This window comes from Protopterus annectens, chromosome 10.part0 (assembly GCF_019279795.1).
Source record: "Protopterus annectens isolate FY-2018-M chromosome 10.part0, PAN1.0, whole genome shotgun sequence".
Lineage (NCBI taxonomy): Eukaryota > Metazoa > Chordata > Ceratodontiformes > Protopteridae > Protopterus > Protopterus annectens.
Genome location: NC_056744.1, coordinates 1,113,269,127 through 1,113,294,034, shown reverse-complemented (window position 1 = coordinate 1,113,294,034; position 24,908 = coordinate 1,113,269,127).

Sequence of the window (24,908 nt, the reverse complement as noted above, 5' to 3'; positions counted from 1 at the left end):
ACTCTACTCAGTGGCATACCGCCTGTTCAGAGGCGATCTGTGCCTGACGTATAAAGCCATGTCCAACCCAGAATTAATGGACATGCTGCACCTCAGAAAATCCAAATCCCATCGAGCTACGTGCTCGAGAGACTTGAACCTCAGCACTGAAATAAATAGGACATGCTGGAGGGACAGATTCATAACCCAGAGGCTCCCTTCACTCTGGAATAAAATCCCAGTCCAGGTTAGGCAGAGTCCCTCATTGACTCTCTTCAAGAGGAATCTTGATGAGTGGATGGGAGATCGTAGGTTTATCCTGGGTATCACTTCTGTGTCACTGTTAGACAGAGGCACAGTATACTAACCTGGAAAAAGGGCATAGCAAAATTAATTTAAAATGAGTGGCGAAAGCCAAACACACTCTGGCTAGGCTTATAAATGCCCTAGGGCAGATAGCCTAGTATGAACCTATGAACCTATGAACATTTGTTAACCAGGGAAGTCTGACTTGGAACAAAAGGCAATTTTTGCAGAGGAAGAAACACTCCAGACATGTATTTGTAAGATGAGAGGACACCAGAGCAAACCCACACAAACACAGGAAGGACATGCAGACTCCACATAGAAGGCACCCCAGCCAAGAATCAAACCAGACAACCTGCAGCTGTTAGGCAACAATGGTACCACTGCACCACTGCACAACTGGCTGTGTTGAGAAACAAACATATAGAAACCACAGATTTATGAGGAACAGAACAAATATGAGGCAAAAATCTGCATTTTTTTTTTTTTACAAATGGTAGTGGGTAGGGAATTCAGGCTCTTGCCAGTTGGGCCCAAGGTACAGGGTTCAAGCCTTATTCACTACCCACCACCATGCAGTGACTGGGGCATTTTACACATACACACACACACACCTGCCATGCAAGTCCAAAGCTTCATTGTTCATTGTATCCTGCACCATCATTGCCGTGCCCAAGGAGCTGTTATCCCGCGAGAGAATCCAAGGCTCATTCTAGCTATCCTGTGAGACCACCATGCCTGTGGACATTGCAGTCTGATCCCCTTCCTGTCTATGCAGTTAGAATTACTGCATAGACTGCTGGGTAAATGTAGATGAACATGTTGTAGTCCAGACTGCTGGTGGAGACAGTCTGGATTCGGCGAGCATTCTCCGCACTGGTTCACCAGCAGTCCGAGTATCAGAAATGCCGCAAGTGTGCATGCGCGATGTTCCGGGACTCATGGTTCATTTTATTATTTTCTTTTTGTTATTTTTATTTTATATTTTGCTTAATTTTCTTATTTTACAGCTGGGAGGGCTGCAGTCCTGCAGTCCAATAGCACGGGCCACCCCTGGTTCTTACTCTTATATACTCCTGATCATTTGGTGAATGCTTTGATAACTCCACTTCAAACATCTGGGGTTCTTGAGTTAGATCACCACATCAAGTGCTGGAAGGCCACCATCTTTGGATGTGATCATATTGTGAAACAGGGCACACATGGTAACTAATTGCACAGCCTTTTTGGCAACCATTGCATTGTATCTCTGGATGTGTCTGAATCATGATTTCAGAATGGAGAATAATTACTCAGTGGTGTTTGTTGTTACAGTGTGTGCTCTATTGAATATAGCCTCACCAGGATAGATGGGACTCTGAATGGTTTCATGAGCCAGGGCTCCAGTGGATAACTGTAGTTACCTGTTTGTGTAAGCAGACAGCACATTAAATGCATTGCTTCACACTATTGTTTTGTGAGATATAACTCATTAATCATGCACAGATATACATACCATTTAATAGTCCTTAGGGATGTCACCCTCTTGGAAAGTAGACCATAGGTCACTTTCTCTCCATATAGCTGTGTCATGTACACTTCTAGGGTTTGTTGCCATCAAGTTAATGATAAGGCCCTCTGTGATGCACACTTCTTATCAACTGAGTAATGATCACCCCCCTTTCTGTTAATGTCATCTCTGGAGAAGCTTTTTATTAGAACACGGGTGCAATCAATTGCACCAAGGGTGCAGGGGAAGTTGGCTGTGGCATAGTACTATTCTGTGGCCACCTGCTGCTTTCTAGATGTTGTTGGGAAGTCGATGAACTCATCCATTTTGCTGTACGTAACTGTCGCATATTGTTCTAGTATCTCACTCTACAGGGTCATCCATTCACTGCTGGAATGTCCCAGAGACCAGTATACCCAGCCTCAAGCAAACCTTTGTTTCTACTGGAGCTGTACTACTCCACAGGCTGTGGGAAAGCATGTAATGGTGCACACATCCTACTCATGGACTTTTCCACCACTCTGTCTAATCTGTATTATTAATTCCATGATCAGAAGCTTGGTTTAACTAAAGTCTGGCTTGATGTCCTGCTGCTGTCTACAGATATGACACATTAGTAAATTATCCTCTGATATAGCCTGTAAAACATAGATCTGCTCAAGTGCATTTACTTTTACTTGCATTTGTCTAAGGTTTACTGCAGAATGTGCAGGAAAATTTTGCAATGTAGCATGAACTTTGTAGTACTAAAGTTCAGCAAGTGAGTCCTTAAGAAGCCTTGAAGTAAAGCACTGGTGTATTCTGCTGTCACAGTTTGTTTCCATCAGGTGTAGACAGTGTGTTGTCCAATCAGGAGAAATGTACAGAGTCTGCGATTATCCTATGCCATACTTATTATCATATGCATTTGACTTTTTATTTTTGTTCTTAGACTCACATCCACATGTAATTCACACTGGTCATCCTTTGTATACACTGCCTTGTGCAAAACTTTCTTTTGGTATCTGGCCTTGTGTCTTATATGCAAACATGAATTGAAGTGATTCGCAGGTATGAATTCCATTTTCTTTTGTGGTGCAGAAGAGCTCTAGTGTAACACTGTGGACTAGGGGGTGCTGTGCAAGGAATAGAGAGAAGACCACTGCAGCATATCAGCACTACATAGACCAGTGGTGACAGACAGAGTACTAACCTTACTAGTATAACTTTATAACCAGAATGTCACTGCTTACTGTGGGCCATCTTCATGCATTGAAGTCAATCATACAATAATTGCATTGCAAAAGTATAATAATAAACTGGGAACCATTACCATAATATGGCAATGAGCGGATTAGGTGCACAGTCACTTCCCATAGGTAGCAGCTCACCAACATCATAATGTGAGTTTGTGGGAAGGTTGTGTGTACTAACAGGGCTGCTTGCACCATAGGAAAGTCTGCAACCATTAGGGAGTTTCCTGCTATGCAACACATGTGTTGTGCTTTTTTTTTGGGGGGGGGGGGGCTGATATTGTTAATATGTTATGCAGCAATGTAGCAATGAAGAGGATTGCTATGTTAAAGTACAACACCATTGTGTAGTGGGTAGGTTTTGCCCTGTAAGTTAGCTTGGCAGGCTCAGCCAGTATGCCAGGTGTACTGGCTACATGAACCACATCTGGTTACAAGGTGGGTATGGTTTGCATATGTAGTCTATGAATGGAGTACAATACTTACACAATGGGGAAAGACCACAGTCATATCCTATTGTATAGTCATGTTTAAGAATCATTCAGGGCTTTGGTATGCAGGTATACTACATATTAGCCTACCAGATTGCACACCGAGATTCACGAGATTCATGTTAGTACATCAACAGCATATTCGGTGACTGACAATCCTACAAAGGAAATTTGCCCAAACCATTTTTAGTTAACCCTAAAATAAGACTTTTTTGATTGTCTCCCTGCACCTTCCCATATAAGGAGATGACCCCACATACTCCAAACTTATATGTACTAAGTCAGTGATAACACAATACTGGAAAAAGGGGAAAAACACTATTGCTGAAAGTGGTTTCGAGGCAATTCCATTGCAGGATTAGTACCCAGTTAATATGCTATCAATGCCAGTACTTGTTTTATGAATCTTAGCCCAAAACGTTAAATGTCCCCTTCAGAAGTAGACTTATGGAAGAATATGGTACATCTGTTGTACTTGTCCTTAGAGAGATGCTTATTGTGCATAACCATTGGAAAGTGGTATAAGTGAAAATGATGGGAAAAAATGCTTCATTAGTTCTAATGATTACCTTGGATATCGTGATATTATATTAGCACAGAATACACACTGATATTAAAGTATATTTATGATTATCTTAAGAACATACAATACTGTCTTGCAGTAAAGTTTCACTTTCAAATTGCTCTTATATATGTTACATTGCAATGCTTTTAGAATTCTCTATTTTTATCTGCATATTTGATGCTTTGTGCTATATTTTGTGGTTTGTAAGATGACTGGATTCCCTCACTGGAAAAAAAAGGTTAATGTTTGAAACACATGTTGTATCACACATACACTGTAACACAAATTTTATGCAGTTGTGCATGAGAAATATCAAATTCAAATTCAGATTAAATGGTTCACTTAACACTACGTAAAGTGAATTATGTTTGTGAAAATAATCAAACTAACTAGTCAAAGTCATATGATTACTTACCACAAACAACTCTAAATGTATTTACCTTATTGTTTATTCCAGTATATAAAGCAAATGTGAATTTTGCTTGTTATATACTTTGCAGTGGCATTCCATTTGAATGATGTCAGTTATCTGAAATAATAATATTTTTGTAAATCACAATGGCTGCTTTAATGGAGAGACTCATTCACTTAGGCCTACTTTTTGTCATCTTAACAAGATTTATTTTCATAATGGTCTATCTGCAAGATGCACTTATAAAATAAGCACATGCAATGACTCTGAATAAACTGGCACATGTAAATTCAAATATTTTCTCACCATTTCCATAAGAGGTTGAATAAGTAAGAAGAAATTTGCAATAATGAAGCAATGATTATCTTTATGACTTTTTATTTTTTCCTATTAATGTCATTTTTAATTTGCTAAAATGTATCCACGTTCTGAAAAAAAATATTTTTTTAGGAATGTAAGGATGTGTTTATAAGACACACACATATGCTATTTGTATATGAAATAAAATGCAAAGTGAAATATGTGCTCACTTGTTTTTCATAAGATGCTTCAATAACAAGAAAAAAGCTACCTGTAATGGAATAATACTTGACTTTATGTCTTTTAACAATTATTCTGATCTTCTAATAGTGTGATCACTAATTACTGGGAATCAGGAACAAGTCATCAAGTCCCTGTTTATTAAAAATGAAATTCACTGGCAATATCTCCGCAGTGTTATGGCAGTAGCGTTGTTACCTCACAGCAAGAGGTTCTCCCGTTCGATTCTCGTATGGGCTTGGGAGAGCCTTCTGTGTGGTCTGCATGTCCTCCCTGCAGTTGGGTAGCATTAGAAAGACATGCATGTGTAAATGGGTGTCCTTCATTGAAGGTTGGGCATTGAGCTGGCACCTCGGCATTTCGTAAAAAATCTACTGCCAATCATTAGCGGACCGGAGACAAACAACAACAACTGGCAATATCTCCCCTAAATATGATAGACTCTGAAGTGTTTGCTGACTGCTGTACTCACAGTTGGATGCTTATGTTTCCCAGTGTCTTACTTATATGTGTGTGTGTTGGGGTGGTTGAGGTAAGTATGATGGTTAAGGGGCATACCTCACAGGCACTGGGCACACGGAGCAGGATTTGACTCTCACCCTTGACAGGGAAAATGGCCTGGCTTAAAATGGCCCACAAGTGCCCTAGTACTTACCCATGAACCTATAAGAACACCAAGATCTCTCCTATATTTTTGAGTGATGTAGCTTTCAATGAGTTGCCCCTTTCAAGTGTTTTGAATATGACAAATGTCCTACACCTGCATGAGAAGATTAAGGAAAGAGAAAAGACAATAGCAGAATATATATTCCTTTCGGTTTACTATCAAAATGCTGACACTCAAAAAAAAAAATCTATACACTTGATTGAACTGACAGTCTGGATTTAGCAATGTCACTTGTATGGAATGTTGAAATCATCACCTCGACTTCCACATTCCACCACACTTGGAATGTCAGAAAGTGACATCAGACTTTCAGGAAGTTGTGCTGAAGCTGCCTTATGAACTGTACATCTACAGCACAAGTTTTTACAGTTTTGCAGGTGGGCAAGCCCCCCCCTGCACCTCCCACACCCCCTGCAAATTATATATTCCAATGCCAAGATCTCACTACAGTGAGGTAAAGGGTAAATTTCCCATTCCCCACGGTAGTGCAATCTGTTATCTGAATGTTGAAGGCACATTAGCGAATGTACACTACCATTTGTTAATGTGCATTCTAACATTTTCAGAATGGCATTATGGAAACTGGAAAACACGCATTTGACCATCCCAGTTTCATGTAAGTGCCGTTCCACATTTTGATTACAAATCTTCCTTTCTATGGCATGGACAAGATAAGAGGTTAAAATAAGCAATTTAAGGAATGGCACAATGTAGTCAAAGTGAATCAATAAATGAAAACACACACGTATATATATTTGATAGTACTTATATATATATATATATATATATATATATATATATATATATATATATATATACACACACACACACACACACACACACACACACACACACGCAGATATATATATATGTGTGTGTGTGTGTGTGTGTGTGTGTATTATATATATATATATATATATATATATATATATATATATATATATATATATATATATTTTTTGAAACTCAACCTTTTTTAAATTTTTACAGGGGAGCAAGCCCCTATGCACTCCCACACCCCCTGAAAATTATATATACAAACTCCAAGATCACACTAAAGTGAGGAAAACATTAAATTTTCTGATCCGTACTGTACCACAATATCCATTCAAAAGCTTCGGGTTTTCAAAAACACGATTATGTATCTCGACCATATGAATTTTTAGTTTCTGAAACCTGATCAACTAATAGGGACGTATATATATATATATATATATATATATATATATATATATATATATATATACACATATATATATATAAATATAAATATATATATATATATATATATATATGTATAGGTTTACCTTTGAAATGTTGAAAATCATGTTGTCGAACGGCCTGTTGGGCGAATCGAAATGCTGAATTCTGGATGTCGAACGTCACCAAAGTTCGAAACTCAGCAAATTAAACAGCAGATTCGCTGAGTTTTGAAATCCAATGTTGAACACACAATGTGATGCAGGGGGGCAAGCCCACCTGCCCCCAACACTCCCCCTACTTTTATATTCTAACTCCGAGATCGCACTGCAGTGGGGAAAGGGTCCATTTCCTGATCCCCACTATAATGCTATCCGCACACAAAATGCCGAATCTGCAATAAGAGAATGTCACTGTGCATTTGCTCATTGCACATTCAATGCATTTTTTTTTTGACAATGCAAAAACTGGAAAACGTCCTTTTGGACTTTTTACTTTCACACATGTGCATTACACACATGTAAAGGTAAAATCCAAAAGCAAAAAGATGCGTGCCAAAACAAATGCAGTGCTTGGAATACACACATGGTCACAAAAAACATAAAATCCAGCACTCACAAATAATTCAAACCTTGTAGCACACGTTCCAAGGAAGAAGGGACCCAAAAAAATACTTAGATAAGTGTATTAAAGCTTTATTCCAGTAAAACAAACATTCAAACAAATTACATAGTGGCCTTTTGGCTTTTATAACACAGACAAGTGACTAGTTTCGCCCCCTGGCATCATCAGTGTGAATTCACCATAAAGCAACCATCAGTATTTATATATCATAAACCCTATTCTGGTTAAACAAACAGAGACTTTAAGGCACACATATCCATATGCAAAAAAATAAGAAAAATATAGTGGTAGTTAAGGCAGACAATGGTGCTGCAATAGTGATATGGGCAAGAGCCAATTATGTTGGGGAAGCATTAAGATAATTGAATGACGGCAGGTTCTATTTTAAACTGCCATTGGATCCTACTGTGGATTTCAAAATAAAAATAGATGAATTTCCTTTGAATGTTATATCTAATGGAGATATATCAGAATTTCTATATAAACAAGTTACAGTGGATGACCCCAAACTTCAAAGATTTTATATCCTGCCAAAGATACATAAAACAGTTCTAAACCCTCCAGATAGACCTATAGTGTCAGGGAGAGGCTCCCTGACAGAACCCTTGTCAGTATATTTAGAACATTAGTTAAAACCACTATTGTATCTGGTTAGAGCCAGATTAAAAGACTCTAATGACTTCCTATGTTTGATGAATGATTTGCAAGTGAGCTCCAATTCCTTTCTCTGTACCCTGGATGTTCAATCCTTATACACGAATATCCCACATAATGGGGGTATTTGGGCCCTTAAACAATGGTTTGAGGTGTATTTGTATGTATTCATCCAAACATGCTGAATTTTTGATTAGCCTAGTAAAATTTGTGTTAGAACATAATGTATTATACTTTTGTGGTGACTGTTACCTACAAATGAAGGGAACAGCCATGGGCACTAAATTTGCCCCAATTTATGCCGACCTCTTTATGGGCTATGTAGAGTGGCAACTAATATATAGTGATAAGAAGCCCTTTAAAAAAGAGCTGATTATGTGGCGTCGATATTTGGATGATTTGCTGGGGTATCTGGTATGGAACTATTTAAGTTTGTGAAATATCTGAATTCCAATGAGTTTGGACTTATATTTACTGATAGGATTGAAACAAATAGCATTGATTTCTTAGATGTTAAAATAAGCAAGCCAACAGATGGTTGTATGACCAGTAGTTTGTATAGAAAACCCTTCACCAAGAATGCAATTCTAGAAGCTAGTAGCTGTCACCCGGAGCATATTAAGTCTAACATACAGAGATCGCAATTTCAGAGATTAACGCGTATCTGTAGTGAAGATGAGGGATACAGAACTGAGTTAACAAAAATGGGTGATAGATTTGTGAGAAGAGGTTATCGCAGAGGTAACATTATGAGGGAACAATGGGGCTATACAAACTGGGACAAACAGTTCAAAAATTAGATTTGTTATGAAATATGGTACAAACATTTTCAAGATTAGAGAAGTTATTGCTAAATATTGGGCTGTATTATAATCTGACCCCTTTTTTGATCAATGTCTAGATACCAGCTGTTCTTATAGCTATAGACGTGGAAGGAATATTGGTGAGTCACTCTCATGGTATAAAAAGATTGATTGGCCGAAAGATAATGAGCATAATGATACCCCTGGGGGCAGTAATGCCTTATAATGATACCCCCAGGGGCAGTAATGCTTGTGGGAACTGTGTTTATTGTAGGGTGGTATCATGGACTAAGTCATTCGCATCAATCAATACATCCAAAGTTTTTGACATCAGGTACTTAATCACTTGTACTGAGTGGGTAATCTACATGGCTGTCTACCAATGTGGGGCATTTTATGTCGGACAAACCTCTAGAAGTATGAAGAACAGAATTGCACTGCACTTGAGTGATATAAGTTGTAAGCGTCAAAGAAGTGCACTTTACAAGCATAGACTGGAACGTTTCAGCATAATTCTTATTTGTTGGAATTAATGCAGTGAAAGGTAATAGGATGTCTGACTTAACTAAGAAGTAGATTTTATATAAAAAAGAAAGAATGTGGATGGTGAAGTTAGGGGCTTTATATAAACCTGGTCTCAATGACCATTGGTAATGTCTGAATTGCATTCTTTTGATTCATTGTTTTTCTTCCCTATCATGTGTTTATGTAGGCATATTTATATTCATATGTATTCATATACATTTATATATGTACATACACACTTTACCTGGTTTCAAATATATATGTGTCTTTTTAAACATTGTTTTGCATATGGAAATGTGTGCTTCAAATGTTTTTTTTTAAGCAGAATAGGGTTTATGGTATATAAATACTGATGGTTGCTTTATGGTGAATTCAGACTGATGACACCGGGGGGGCGAACCAGTCACCGGTCTGTGTTGTAGAAGCTGAATAGCCACTATATAAGATGCCTGAATGTTTGTTATACTGGAATAAAGCTTTAATACACTTAGCTAAGTGTTTTTTTGGGTCCCTTATTCTTTGGAATGTGTGCTACAAGGTTTGACTTATTTGCGAGTGCTGGATTTTATGGTTTTCTGGACTCTATACATATATATATATATATATATATATATATATATATATATATATATATATATATATATATATACATATATATATATATATATATATATATATAGACACACACATAAACACACACACAAACACACACACACACACACACACACACACACATATATATATATATATATATATATATATATATATATATATATATATATAGACAAACAAATCCCAGAACTGGCTGAAGGTATAGTCCACAAATAAAATGAACAAAGTTTGGCAAAAACGATCAAATAACAGCCAAAAACTGCCAAATGTAAAATCAAAGAATCCAAGTTTTAATCAATGTAAGCGCTTTCGCGGTTCACCCGCTTCATCAGACGTACATAAAAATGGCATCACTTCCTTCATTAAATAATTCAAATATGCATATGTCACATCCTGTTAAAATTTGTCATATCCTGTTAAAATTTTAAAGACACAAAACCGCTAAAAAATATATGACAAAAAGTGTCAAATAAAAATACTTATCAAACAATACATTAAATAAAAATTAAAGTTATCAAAAAATATACGTTATCTGAGTGATCTAGCTTTCAACACAGGTTTTAACGGCACATGATTAAAATCTGTGTTGAAAGCTAGATCGCTCAGATAACGTATATTTTTTGATAACTTTAATTTTTATTTAATGTATTGTTTGATAAGTATTTTTATTTGACACTTTTTGTCATATATTTTTAGTGTTTTGTGTCTTTAAAATTTTACAGGATATGACAAATTTTAACAGGATGTGACATATGCATATTTGAATTATTTAATGAAGGAAGTGATGCCATTATGTATGTCTGATGAAGCGGTGAACTGCAAAGCTTTACATTGATTAAAACGGATTCTTTGATTTTACATTTAGTTTTGGCTGTTATTTGATCATTTTTGCCAAACTTTGTTCATTTTATTTGTGGACTATACCTTCAGCCAGTTCTGGGATTTGTTTGGTTCATACCTTGCTGAGGTTTCTGGGTTTGTTTTAGCATATATATATATATATATATATATATATATATATATGTTAAATAAAATTAAGAATTCAATACACAGGAGGTTCAGATTCAAAAGTTTACTAGTGTACACCAGGAGGCAAAAAACATACAAGTACAGAATTTTGTCTGACATGAAACAGGAAGCACACAATTTTATATAGGTTTAACATTCAAGCTATGCCCACCTTACTGACGTGATATGTCACAGGGCATCTACATCACTTTAGCTTACAAGCCTCTATTCATTTAATCTGTTGATGCTGTATATTTTAAAAAACATTTCCTCTAGATACAATATGGCCTTGCTATCCAGCTGGTCAGTCATAATGTCTTTCTGTAAAGTTACTTGTTCAAGGTTTCATATCAGTTCGAATACAATAGCAGCTTCAGTCTTTTAATGCATGTCTTTGTTCTCTGTTACACTTTCTCACACAGCTGCGTGCTATCTTAGTAATACATATACAAGGCCAGATCATTCCAACATGAAAGAGCAGAAGATTTCATTATTTCATACATTTAATTTCCTGACCCAGCAGATAATCACTTGTGAAAAGCATAAACATTAAAACTTGCTAAGCTAGCATTCTGCCAGGGTCAGAGATCAGCTTTGCTTCAAGCCACACTGCAGTTTCAAAACTACTTCACATTTAGACATGAATTAATTTTACTACTATATGATTAATAGAATAAAATGCATTATATACTACTTTGCTTTTAAGCTAGCATTTCTCATGTATTCAAATACACATTTTTCTAACATTTCCCCCCCTATTAATACTTTTTATTCTATTTTGAAGTATGCATAGTGTCATTTCATCTCCTATCCTTTTCCACTCAGGATTTTCAGCTAGGTGAGTCATTCAATCTATATTCAGAAAAAGCGTCATCTGAGATCAATCTTTCAATCTCAATATCTTGGTAAAAAGTTTCAGTAACAGATACATCAACAAAATCTTTGATTAATCTTTTCATGTAGGGAATTCCACAGTAAACACATGCTCCTATTAGGAGTATACCCACACAAATGGCAATCAGAATATTCATTAGGATGGAACCCCACCCCCCAAATAGATTCTGGAAAAAGTCCATCAGTGGGTTTGGGCCTGGTTCAGTCATTGGATCAATTATGTAATAATAAAGAAATTACAGTACTGTCAGCTGATAAAGGAGGCGCAGTGGTAGTTCTCAGTACTGATGATTATATACAGGAGGGCTTGTCACAATTATCAGACAAAACTTGTTATATGCACATGCCTATTGACCCTACACCTCACTTTAAAGAAGAAATTGATTCCTTCTTGAAGCTTGCTTTAGAGGAGGGGATTATTAACAAAAAATGTTTTTCTTCATTGACTGTTTCTGAGCCTCGTAAACAGATTTTATATCCCTTGCCAAAGATTCATAAATCATTGAACAAAACCCCCTGGTAGACCTATTGTTTCTGGAATAGGATCTCTTACTGAACCTTTATCAGCCTTTCTTATGAGATATATTAAACCTTTGCTGGGTTTGATTAGGTCCAGGTTGCAGGACACAACCCAATTTTTACAGATCATTCAGGATACCCAGTTAGAACCAGGATGGTATATGTGCACCTTGGATGTTAAGGCCTTATACACTAGTATTCCACATTGGGCAGGCCTACAATCTCTTGAATATTGGCTTAACAGGGCAAATTTGTACTCACCCGGGTTCAACACTCTACTAATCTGTATGTCAGAACATGTACTCAATAAAAATGTGCTATATTTTCAAGGCCAGTGTTATTGGCAATTGCAGGGTACAGCAATGGGGGCTTCTTTTGCCCCCATTTATGCTGATCTTTTCATGGCTTATTTTGAGGAGTACATGATTTATGACAATCTGCACAACATCTATCAGGTAGAGATGGATATCTAGCGATGATATCTAGATGACTGCTGGTTAGTGTGGTGTGCGGACTTGGCTTACTTACATGAGTTTGTTGATTACCTTAATAGTAACATTTGGGGACTTAATTTTCATTAACATTTGATCAGAACACAATCAATTTTTTGGATGTTACTATCTTCATAAACCAGGACCTTACATTATCCAGTAAGGTTTTTCGTAAGTACCTGCAATATAACACCTTGTTACATGCTTCCAGCATGCACCCACACCACACTATCAGGAGCATTCCAGTTTCACAATTCATGCGTATTAAGTGCCTTAGTTCTAAGGATGCTGAATATGAATCAGCTAGCATGGATTTATGTAACAGATTTTTCAGCAGGGGTTATGATCATAAAGATATCAATCTAGCCAGATGCAGGGTCAATCACATGAACCGGGAAAAGCTGTTGGAGTACAAATCTGAGAAAAACACTACATTGAATACCCCCATACGATTCATCACTACCTATGGTAGGAATATTAATATGATAAGGAACATTATCAACAAACACTGGAATATTTTGCTTGCCAATGATCATTTGAGGTCACTCTTAGGGCAACAATGTCATTTTGCTTACAAACGTGGCAAAACATTGGGTTCTTATCTATCTCATTACAAACACATAGGTAGTGGGGGGATCACCCATAAACAACTTACATTACAAGGGGATGAGTTATTTGGCTCCTTTCCCTGTGGCCACTGTGGGTCTTGCTCTCTGATGAATAAATCCAAGGAATTTTCTAGTCGTAATACTAGCAAGATATATAATATTAAAACTTTTGGTAACTGTGGTAGTGATTGGGTTGTGTACCTAGCAACTTGCTACTGCGGTGCGTTTTATGTGGGCCAAACTTCAAGGGCCCTTAGATCAAGAATGAATGAACATCGCAGTGATATTAAGAATCACAAACCCATCAGTGCTTTGTACCAACATACTCTCAAACATCATCAGGCAAAATTCAGTTTTATGATTATTGATCGAATTACAGGCGATCGCAGTCATAAACAAGGATGGCATGGTCTTTTGGATCATAAAGAGAAATACTGGATCACTAGTTTAGGGGGTCTTTTCCCTCCTGGTCTCAATGATCACCTGTAATTGGTTGTATGTATTGAACTTCCTGGTTCATAAGACTGATGGACATTATTGGTCTTTTCTTTATTATTTATTATTTTTTGTTTTTATTTTTAATATATGTAGTGTCTTAGCTTTTAAACATGGAAACTACATCTTACTTTGTGAATTTATTCTTATTTTCTGGTGGCTATACTTTAAGCATGATATGTTTTTTTGGATTTCTTTTGTCACTTTTGTATTATTATTATTATATTTTATGGTACAATGGTAACCTATAGTTGGTTGTTCATATTGGATGTCACACTACATGGATGGATACTGTATCTTTATTCATATTTTTTTTATATTTCTAGTTTCTCCCTCATGCTATTGAACACTATGTCTTTAATAATCAGGACTAGTTTTGGATTTATATATTCAAAGTTTCAGAGTCTTGTGGAGATATTTTTATTCATTTTCAACATGTTTAGTTTATTTGTAATTTATACGTTTATATGTTCTTCAATAGTTCAGTATTGGTAACAGCTTTTGCTTATAGAGCATCTATCCAAAGACAATATGTCTTTATCTTTTCATTCAGTATTCTGACACTGTTTAATTTTTCTACCAGTGACTACATCAAGCTTTATTAAGCTTTATGTTTCTTATTATATTTTAAATTTATAAGTTACTGTAGGTGTCATATTCACTATGTCAGATTAAGTCATATTTTGTATGAAGAAACCTTTTAGGCTTTGGTTGTATTTCATACTCTCAATCATTCATGAATATTCATGATTTATTACTGCCTATTGGTTCACATTTTGTATATATTACCTATGTTAACAGGGCACTTTCTGTTTGTCCTACACTGAAGAAGGCAGTCAATGCCGAAACCGGTCTGTTAATAAAGGATTGAGATATATATTTCACACCTGGGTCTGCTCTTGCTGGTCTATTTTTGGTTTTTTTGAATGTCACTCGTTGTTTTCAATGAGTTCAAATACGAGTCATAATTAGTATTGCAAAAAGTATTGCCATTACCATTCTTAATATAACATCGGTAAGCTATGGTTATATTACAATTGCTCCAGCCCACCTGGAGAGTGTCATTTTTAAAAAAACATACAATTCCTTTTTGTGTGACAGGTAAAAATAATGCTATTTTATCCTGTGATCTCACAGTTCCTGTGTCGAAAAGTAAATTCTCCCAAGTCTCATTTATCCCCAAAGGGACAGCGGACATTATCAGTCCTCCATATGCTGTCGGTATAGCTGTACAAACCCAGCAATTTGAAATGTTCATAGTCTCTGCATATACACGTTTCATGGCTAGGTATGTGTTAAAATTTGGATGCCAGTCTATAGACGTTTCATCATGCCTTCCCACTTTCACTTGTGTGGTTGTGTGTAGAATAAACCACAGCAAGAGGAAAATTGTCACAATTGCAGTTAATAAATGTACACTCAACAAAATGATTATGCAACATCTCTGGGGTTGATCTAAACTTCTATTCACTTTGTTTTTGGCCATCTCGGTCTGGTTGTGTATCAGTCACAAAGTTTTTATCAAGTTGAAAGTTTTTTACCGGTTTACAACATGTCAAATGAACCCAGGACGTCCTCTCAGCCACTCTAACTGCAGTAGGCGTTGCCAACAGAACCTGGTACAGTCCCTCCCACTTTGGACTCGCCCAATTCTTCCTTTTCGTCACTTTCAGCCAGATCCACGACCCCGGGGCCAAGACTGCTTCCACCGGTCTGGTCTGTTCCTTATCTGAAAAAGAGTTAAACTGCAAAACAGATTTATTTGTTAACAGTTTCCTCATATAACTAGCTAATGAACTGTCAGCCTCTTGCTCTGCAGGCATGAGAGCTTTCCACTGAGACACATAATATGCTCTCCCAAAAACCATTTCAAAGGGAGCCAAACCCTTTACATTTGGAACTGTTCTCATACTCAGCAGTGCTAAAGGCAGACAGTATATCCAATTCTTTTGGGTTTCCTCTACTAGCTTCCTAAGTTTATTCTTTAGGGTACCATTGTACCTTTCCACTAGTCCTGCTGACTGTGGGTGGTAAGCACAATGGTTCTTTAAGGAGATACCAAAAAATCTCTCAAGCTGGTGAATCGTCTAATTCACAAAATGTGTGCCATTGTCACTATAAATCCTCTCCGGAATGCCAAATCTAGGGATTATTTCTTTTATCAGGGCTTTTGCCACTGTTGCTGCATCCGGGTTTTTGGTTGGAAAAGCTTCTACCCATTTAGAAAACATGTCTACAATAACTAAACAAAACTTTTTCCCTTCACATTTATTCAATTCTATGAAATCCATACAAATAGTATGGAACGTGTATGGTGGTATAAGAAAACTTCCTTGCTTGGTTTTAAATGCCCCTTGTGCGTGATGCTTGTTACAAGTATGACAAGCTGCACAAAATTTTTTTGTGTAATTTGTGTATCCATATGTTTGGAATATTCGATTTACTAACTGTACCATCCCCCCTGTTGAGACATGGCACTGCCCATGGCTCAACAAAGCTGCATATCTAAATAAATTAGACGGCAATATCGGTTTTCTTTCTTTGGAAATGTACAGTCCATTCTCAAGAATTGCACCTCGTTTTACCCATTTTTGTTTCTCTGCTTTTGTTGTAAGCATCTGCATTGTTTTTAACATGTCTAAATCTAAAATCTCAGAGGGTTGTAATTCCTCATTTAGAAGTAAAGTTTCTGAGTCTGAGGCTGCTTGCTTTGCAGCTACATCAGCTCGTGCATTGCCTTTCGAAATCTTATCCTGCTGTTTTGTATAAGCTACACATTTACAAATAGCTACTTTGGTAGGTAACTGAATAGATTCTAATAACTCCAAAATAAATTGCGCATGATTAATAGGTTTTCCACTAGATGTTATCATTCCTCTATTTTTCCATTGTTGTGCAAATACATGTACTGTAGAAAAAGCATACTGACTATCAGTATATATGTTCACACTCTTGTTTTTTGCTAAAGTACATGCCCTCATCAAAGCTATCAATTCCGCTGCTTGTGCAGATAAGTTGTGTGGTAAGGATTGAGCTTCTAAAATTTCAGTGTCTGTAACTACTGCATACCCCACCAGATTCTTCCCTGTAGGACCCCTTCTGCATGAGCCGTCCATGTAATATGTCACCTCGACATTGTCCAAGGGCATATCTGGAAGATCTTGTCTAGGTAAAGCTAACTGTTTAATTTCCTGCAAGCAGCTGTGTGGTGCGCCCTCCACAGGAGTTGTGAGTAATGTCGATGGATTCAATGTCGTACATCGTTCAATTGTCATATGAGGTTGGCTCAGCAGTATAGTCATACATGAAAGATGTCTAGCAGGAGAAAGGTATGCCACTTTCTCTTGCAGTAATATTATTGCAACTGCATGAGGCACTCTCAATGTGAGAGGGTGGAATAACACAACTGAGGCCAAAGCCTGTACCGCCATTGCAGCTGCAACTACTGCTTGTACACAGTGAGGCAAAAATCGCGCCACTGGGTCTAACTGTGATGAATAGTAGGCTATGGGGTGTTGCTTGTCCCCATGTTGTTGCGTCAATACTGACGTCATATACCTTTGCTTACAATCTATGGTCTGAAAGAACCGTTTGTGATAATTTGGAAGTCCTAAAACTAATGAAGAAGCTATCAACTGCTTCAACCTGCAGAATGCCGTTTCTGCTTTGGGTGTCCATTGTAAGATATCTTGTGCTGCCATTGGTGTATTATATATCAAGTCAGTCAGTGGAGCAGATTCCAAAGCATAATTTGGTATCCAGCTCCGACAAAAATTAGTTGTACCTAAGAAAGACATCATTTCTTTCTTGGTTGTTGGTTTGGGTGCTTGCAAAATTGCAGTTTTTCTTTCCTCATCTAGTATTCTACCTTCATTGGATATTACATATCCCAGGTATTTAACTTGTTTTCTCCAAAGTTGTAACTTACTTTTGTTTACTTTGTGTCCTTGTGTTGCTAAAAATTTCAATAATGCTACAGTATCCTCCCTGCACTGTTGCTGGGTGTGGGCTGCTAGCAAGATGTCATCTACATAAAGTAGAATTTGACTACCTCCCGGTGGAGTAAACCCTGCCAGGTTGCTAGCCATTTCTTGTGCAAATATTGTTGGGCTCTCCCAATATCCCTGTGGTAGTCGAGTATACGTATACCTTTTACCCGGAAATGTAAATGCAAACCAATATTGACTATCAGGATGTATAGGTATTGAAAAGAAAGCATTGCTAATATCTACCACAGAGAAATACTTCTGGTGTGGTTCTAAATCATTTAACAAGGTATGTGGGTCTGGCACCGTAGGTGCTCTAGGTATTACTGCATTGTTTACAGCTTGTAAATCTTGTACCATCCGCCATTCCCCGTTTGCTTTTTTAACAGGAAACAGGGGTGTATTACATGGTGAATCAGAAGATTCTACCAGTACTCCTTCTTTGAGTAATGCTGCTATTATAGGTTGAATTCCTATTTCTGCATCCTTTCTCAAAAGGTATTGTCTTTTCTGCGGTCTAAAAGCTGACTTTGGGGTAATTGTAACTGGTCCTGCTGTTTGAATAAGTCCTACATCTGACTTGCCTGTTGACCAAAGAGTTGTTGGAATTTTACATAAAGCCTTTTCTTCTTCTTCTTCTAATAAAAATGCTAATCAGCTGTGCTCGCCAGATTGCAAGTGTACAGCTGGATGTGTCTGTGTTAACCAATTCAATCTTTGTTTTTGTATCCCTTGTTCTGATAGTTCTAATTCAGTCTGTTTCTCTCATCTTGTTACTTTTTCTCCTAAGTCTGCCCATTTGACACTTTTGTTCTTTGTCAAGCTGACATGTGGCAACCGATTTGATCTATACAATGCAAGAAATTCTTGAGGTAATGAACAGCTAACTACACTGTTCCCCTCAGTATCCCAGTACAAAGTACGCAAAACCAATCTAGTTGCACGATTTCTAAACAATTCTTGCTCATACTCTCTATCAGGTCCTGATGTAGTACAGTAGTATAGAGTACAGTGTAACAAATGTTGTCGATCAGTGTCAAGGGAGGGGGCTTTACTGATGACTACACTCATCAGTTCCTCAGTTACTGCCCCTGGACCAGTCGTGACCAGGTCCTGGCTGTACCAGTAAAAAGTCTCACCCTCTGGTCGCACTACAAAGGTATCCATTTGTCTCTGTGCCTCCATACCTTGTACAGTTGGAACTACTGCTATGCCAAATATCTGCATAAGGTCCCTGCCCAATAGGTTTACTGGACACTTTGCAGAAACAACTATTTTACTTTTCTGGGTCATACCTGAAACAGGGTTAGTTATTGCTATATCATGGTTAAGTAGTTCCCTGTATAGCTGTCCATTTGAGGCTTTTACTAGTATATAATCAGGTGAATCTGAATGTTCTGGTAACATGGAGGGGTGTATCAAAGTCCGTGACGCTCCTGAGTCACACAGGAATTTGACTTCCCTTCCCTCCACCAGAAGTGTAACTTCCGGTTTCGTATCTGCTAAGTAGAGCTCTAGGCTCAATAATGCTAAGTCCAAAATTTCACTTTCTTCATCCTCCATATCTACTTGCACTTCCTCAACTCCCTCTATCACATTTACATTTGCTTTTTGTTTATTAACTTTTCCTGATGATTTCTGACTTTCACATGATGTATCTTCACTATCATATAGTCAGTCCTCATCTCCCTTATCTTCTGTAATTACCTTTTTGTTTTGCCTACAATCCCTTGCTAGATGTCCCTTTTTCCCGCACTTGAAGCATTCACCTTTCTTTTCCTCTCTTCAAAATCTTCTGATCGTTTGTCAGACTGTTTGTTTCCCTGGGTATTTTTCTTACCTTTTTTACCTGACTGTAATACAAATACTTCAGCTCCATCTTCAGCAGTGAAGACTTGCGCCTTCTTTTTCTTTTTACTATTAAAATGTCTTTCAGCATGTCTAGCGTATTCGAGTAAGGCTTGTAGCCCCCCTGTTCGATGGTCTATCATATGCTTCGTAATGAAGCTACTAATAGGTGCAATGCAACCTTTCAAAAATGCATTTTTCAATTGTTGTTCATACGGGGAATCATTCGTTTGGTTCTCAGGAGCCGACATACTGCTATGATTATTAAAACATTCTAATAATCTAGCATAATATCCATCTACTGTCTCATTTTCCTGTTGTATGCATTGATTAATGCAAGCCCAGTCTGCTCTGGGTTTCCATTTCTCAGAGATTTGGTCTGTCAGACCTTTCACTCTGTTGTCTAACTCTGCGTCACTATGTGGGAGTGGTCTAAGCTTTGCATTACAAGGATTCCAGGTGCCACAAATCATGTGCCAATCTGGACCTATAATTTGTCTTACTACTTTTTCTACTTCTTACCCATTCAAGTGGTAACTCAACCTCATGCCTTGCAAATCTTCTAAAAATTTCGTAAAATTAACTTTCGGATGGGGAATTCTCTCAGTAGCCTTCCGGATGTCCTCCGGTGTCCATGGTCTATATACTAAAAGTGTTGGGTCCTGCCCTTCCTGTCCTGCCTGAGGATTTGGAAATTCTATAAGTGGGCATATTTCTTCCTCACTCTCATCCTGTAGATTTCTCTCTATTTGGTATGGTTCTGTGTCCCTATGTGTTTCACGTGTTCGGGACCTAGTTTCAATAGGATCTCTAACAAATGGTTGTGGTCTTGCTGAAACTTCAGGATAACGCGGAGGCGGACCAGCCTGTCCACTCGCTTCATATCCTGAAAAGGGTAAAGGAGGGGGCAAGGGAGGAGGAGGAGCTGTTGCTATTACCAAGTTTTTATCCTCTTTGTCTAAAAATAATGTTTTTGAATTTTTAAGCTTCTGTTCTCTACGATTTGCTTCCTCAATCCACCTGTGTGCTTGAGGAATGCCTAGTTGGCGTTGGTTTTTTGCATGACCTCCCGCATCAGATTTAAGCTGTTTAAGGAGTTTAACTAGTGAAGTTTTATCTTGTTTACCATCAAATTCATATTTATTAACCCATTTCGTATAATACCTAACATTATCAGAACGTTGTAATTGCATGTATTTTGCATCTTCGGTTAGGGGCGGATCTCACGAGGTTTTTGTGCACTGATTACCCATGTCAAAGAAAATGTTATGTAACCCTTTTTTATCACGTGATATCAAGTTCTTAGTTCCTGTTTACAGTTTATCTAGAATAACTGCCTACTTTATTCTGTTACCCTGATCTATGACCAAATATACAGTACTTCCTTTTGTCCCTGATCTGCAAAACAAATCTTGACAACAATATACTGTAACCTAGTCCCTGATCTAAAACAGAAAAAAGGCAAATTCTTCCTACCTGAGCCTCCGGTATTGAACTGACCAATGTCCACTCTTCGGCCACAGATCAGAAAGTGGCCAGCCTCTTTACATGACAATTCAATCAGAGGTCTTTTCACCCAAGAAGAACCGTTTCGGTAACTTCTCCTGTGCAGTATTCGTCCACCGGTAGACTCTGATCTGCAGCTGTCTGAGGGAATTTTCCGGCTAAGAAGGACCAAACTGTTAAATAAAATTAAGAATTCAATACACAGGAGGTTCAGATTCAAAAGTTTACTAGTGTACACCAGGAGGCAAAAAATGTACAAGTACAGAATTTTGTCTGACATGAAACAGGAAGCACACAATTTTATATAGGTTTAACATTCAAGCTATGCCCACCTTACTGATGTGATATGTCACAGAGCATCTACATCACTTTAGCTTACAAGCCTCTATTCATTTAATGTGTTGATGCTGTATATTTTAAAAAAACTTTTCTTCTAGATACAATACGGCCTTGCTATCCAGCTGGTCAGTCATAATGTCTTTCTGTAAAGTTACTTGTTCAAGGTTTCATATCAGTTCGAATACAATAGCAGCTTCAGTCTTTTAATGCATGTCTTTGTTCTCTGTTACACTTTCTCACACAGCTGCATGCTATCTTAGTAACACATATACAAGGCCAGATCATTCCAACAGGAAAGAGCAGAAGATTTCATTATTTCACATATTTAATTTCCTGACCCAGAAGATAATCACTTGTGAAAAGCATAAACATTAAAACTTGCTAAGCTAGCATTCTGCCAGGGTCAGAGATCAGCTTTGCTTCAAGCCACACTGCAGTTTCCAAACTACTTCACATTTAGACATGAATTAATTTTACTACTATATGATTAATAGAATAAAATGCATTATATACTACTTTGCTTTTAAGCTAGCATTTCTCATGTATTCAAATACACATTTTTCTAACAATATACATATAGGTCTACTTCATTTGACTGAAAATACACTTCACTGAAAATTAAATTAGTGGGATCACTTCAATGAAAGCCCACTTCACTGAAAAATCATTTGACTGAAACTCATTTAGTTGAAAGTTATATATGGCCTTTCCCCCACTGTATTCCGATCCTGGAGTTAGAATATATATTAGGGGGGGTGGGGGGGCTTAGCCCCCCCACATATTAGACACATTTTAAACTATACATATTGATACTTACAAATGCAATGAATGTTTCCAGAAGAGGATATATAACCAACATATGTGGGGGACTTCACCCCCCCACATCCTCCATTGTGGGGGGCTGTGCCCTCCACACCCCCCTTAATATATATACACTAACTGCAGGATCATACTACAGTGGGCAAAAGGCCATATATAACTTTCATCTAAATGAGTTTCAGTCAAATGATTTTTCAGTGAAGTGGGCTTTCAATGAAGAAGTCTTAGTAATTTAATTTTCAAAAGTGTATTTTCAGTCAAATGAAGTAGACCCATATATATATATAATATTGAATCTTACAGCAATAGATTACAACTATTTAAACAACGGACACTGCAGCGTGATCATCGCGACTTTGCAGAAGGTCATGTGTTCATTTGGCCATGTTACGTAAATCATGAAGCTGCAGCAAGACATAGTGAGAGAACATTGAAACCTGTGGATAGTACAACTAATAACCAAGAACACGGAACGCACAACACCACTCTGATTAACATTTTAAGCACTAGAACTTCTGATAGCGCTTTTGTTACTCCACCAGACACGGTGGATTCAGTGACACATATATCTGCCTCCACTCCGTTGCCAAATCAGGAGGCAGATAAGGTAAATCAAAATACTAGTTTTTCTAGTAATGGAGTGATTCCGAAGAGCCATGTAGCCGCTCCTCTTTTTTTACCTTATTCCATAAGGAAACCAACAGTACCCAGAGAGAGATCCAGGAGCTGGGACAAACGCAAACGGAAGTTCTCAGAAGAAAATGGACAACAAAGGCGATGTCAAAGACAGTAAATGATACTTCTTTATTTTTTAATTTGTCTAGTTATACATTGTGTGACTCTGAAATTAGTCTCTTGAACAGAGGCTTATCATTTGTTCCTTCGCAAGCCAGTTGTTTACAAGACATTTTGGTTGATATAAGAACTTTTTGTCGAAAATTAGCACTGAAATTAATGTTTTATGATCAAAAGCAACATGTTTTAGATAATGAAAGTAATATTACATGCTGCAAGAGAAAAAGTATGTATTGTCCACCTTTACCAGCTCATATAGAATGCTTTATTAAACTTTGTGAAAATAGTTTATATAAATATTTCTACAAAGGGGATAGGAAATGTCTGTATTTCAACATGAATACGAATGAAAGGTTATCACTGCAGAAATTGATTAAAGAACCCTCCATTATTATCAGACCTGCTGATAAAGGGGGAGGCATAGTGATATTTAACACTGAACAATATAATACATCTATGCTTTTGATGCTAAGTGATTCAGACACATATGCTGAGATTTCTGATATATTTTTTTCTGAAATTTTGAACAGGATTAAGGAAGAGTTATATGATATGTTAATGTGCCGCCAGATTAACAAAGAACTATATGATTTTTTTTACCATAGAGTCTCCACGGATACCCTATATTAAGGCCTTACCCAAAAAGCATAAGGGTATACTCCCACCCCCCATTAGACCAATTGTGGATGGTGAAGGATGGGCAACACAAAATATTTCCATCTACCTTGAAAAGAGTCTAAGACCAATTATGAATCAGATTCCCACCATTCTAAGGGACAGTTATCAATTGTTAGAAATACTTGATAATCTTAAAGTAGAACTGATATATGGGACACATTTGTTGGTTACATTAGATATACAAAGTTTATTCACATGTATCCCTAATGACCAAGGTATACAATCCATTAGAGAATTGCTTCAGTTATACCCTGAAATCAGTCATAATAAGAATATATTAATATGTCAATTATTAGATCTGGTTCTTTCTAACAATGTTTTCTCCTTTTCAAACCAAATGTATTTACAGAAGTGGGGTGTTGCCATGGGCACACCCTGCGCCAATACATATGCAAATCTGGTCGTTAATTGGTGGGAAAGAGAATATCTATTCAATAATGACTTATATAAGAAAATTATATTATATTCCAGATTTGTGGATGACATCGTAATAATTTGGGAAGGCACAATAGAACAGTTTGAGAGTTTTTTGAAATACCTAGAAAGCACAACGAGTTTTCTAAGATTTACAATGGAGGCATCCTACACTGAAATAAATTTCTTAGATTTGAACCTAAAGATTGATAATGGGAAAATTATATCTAGTTTATACAGAAAAAGGTGTTGGAAGAATGCATTACTTAGCTTTGATAGCATGCATCCTAGGTATGTGTTTAGTGGCATAGTGAAAAGTCAATTTACCAGACTTAATAGGATATGTAAAGAACACTTAGACCTTGGAGCCCAAGCAGATCTGATGGAAGAACTATTTATGGAGAGGGGC